Raw genomic sequence first — 1,956 nt, forward strand, 5'->3', positions numbered from 1 at the left:
GGTGAGTTGGATCTAAGAGGAAAATAATGATTCACTTGGATCCTCTTTTCTGAATGCCTTTGTACAAGAAGGTAGATGTTGTACCACATCAGAAAGTTTCCTTAATCAAATAAAGTTTGGAAATATTGATTTAAAAAGTGTTGACCAGATATCACCAGCAGGTGATTTTTTTTTCATCTTTTAATATGATAATATATATAGTGAATACTCAAGGGGGTATAGTGTTTGGTATTTTCTAAACTTTTTAAAATACTGGTTACTCTTCTATGATACACTATTGACCTTTCACAGAAAAGCATTTTAGAAGACCTGCTTGAGTAAGTATTTGATAGGACCATACTGTCTGATAGTATAACCAAAAAGGTCACCTTCCTTGTGAAGTAAGTGGCAGGGAGTTCTGAGAGCTAACAATCAAATTACTAGGGTCTGGAAATATAGGCTTGAGAAATGTGACTGTCTCAAGAGAGGACACATTTCTACTTTCATGTTTAGGTTTGACTTAGGTGTGACAAAATTGAAGAAAGGGGTACTTGGATGCTACTCTACTTTACTTCTACTCACTCTTTTCTCTTCTACTTAGGCTTTAACTCAACATCCCAGGTGACAGCCCCAAAATTTTGACCAGCCAAAATTTCTTGGCATATGTGGGAATCGGGCTGGCCTGTACTCCAGTAATCCTTTTCTCTTTATATGTTTTTTTTTCACTATGCTTTTATTGCATCTTTAAAATATCACAAATAAGGCTGAGGAATCAATCAGATATCTTGGCATTTCTGTTGCTGGACAACTCAGACCTTATTCATCAGCCTGCTGAACTGTTCCTCTTTTAGAAACATAGAAAACACCCAAAAATTTCCTGATATTCTTGTTTTCCAGTGTTGTGGCTTGTTAAATCAAAGCAGCTAAATTTGATACAAGTTCAATATCATTTCCTTCAAGAATTAACTCATCTTTCTGAGCTTGAGGTACTGAGTAAGCAATACCTGACATCATCCGAACCCTGCAGATGTATTGTTCACCCAAGAAATTTTGGATTTCAACAAGAGAACCATTCTCCTGACTAACAACGTTAATGAGGAAGTGAGCATACACAGACCTCACTCTATAACCAAAGCCCAGTGTAACACCCTTGATTGTGTTCTTTACATGACTACATGACAGTGCAAAGAGTAGTAGCTGGTTCCTTTCCATTTGCCCACCATATGTCAACACAGAGCCACCTTCTTTCCAAGGAGAATGAGTTTTACATTAATGTGATTGAAGTCCGTCCACAGGGTGCTTCTGGGGCCCTGCACAATAACTGTGTTCTTTCAGAGTGATAGCACATTTTCAGGAATGTCAACAGTCTGACTGCTCAGAATGGTCTTCATCCTCACAGTAGATTCAGCAGACAGAGTTCTTGATATCAGTTCTTAAGTAAATGTAATAAGCTTTAAAAATGGTACAAAATGGTAAAGTAAGACAAAATTGTGAAAGACAGGAAGGTTCTAACAGAGTATAAAGAGGACTTTAAAAGGCGATTCAGCTTGTGAAATTGAAAATTAATACAACAAAGAGAAATTGGGCAAGATATTGTTTTAAATGTCAAGAGAATCTTAGAGATCAGTGCAGCAAAGGGAAAGTAGAAACCATATACAGCATGGTATAAAAATTCTTTGCCAAGAATAATAAAATAAGAAACATTTGTATAACTGGATACTTTGTTTTAATCATCAAGCTAAAACAAAAGTTGAGAGATTTGATGATGTGGAATAGTCATACAGCTTAAACCCAGGTATCCATAGACTATGTTTGCGAATAACATCAGTTCTGATAGAATCACTTATAATTTGATGCAACTGAAGTGAGCAACAAAATTTATTAGCAAGCTAGAGCCTAATAACAAAGAAAACAAACTATGTTATCTGAAACCTGGTCAAGGAACAGATCAAGAAAGAACATTGGAAGTCTAAAAAT

The 1,956-nt window shown here is 35.9% G+C and overlaps 1 pseudogene; it reads right to left on the bottom strand.

Annotated features, from left to right (window-relative positions):
* Positions 1 to 795: 795 nt before the first annotated feature.
* Positions 796 to 1,376, bottom strand: LOC107519615 (annotated as a pseudogene).
* Positions 1,377 to 1,956: the final 580 nt, after the last annotated feature.

Source organism: Rousettus aegyptiacus, unplaced genomic scaffold (genome assembly GCF_014176215.1).
Source record: "Rousettus aegyptiacus isolate mRouAeg1 unplaced genomic scaffold, mRouAeg1.p scaffold_m13_p_4, whole genome shotgun sequence".
In the NCBI taxonomy this organism is placed as follows: domain Eukaryota; kingdom Metazoa; phylum Chordata; class Mammalia; order Chiroptera; family Pteropodidae; genus Rousettus; species Rousettus aegyptiacus.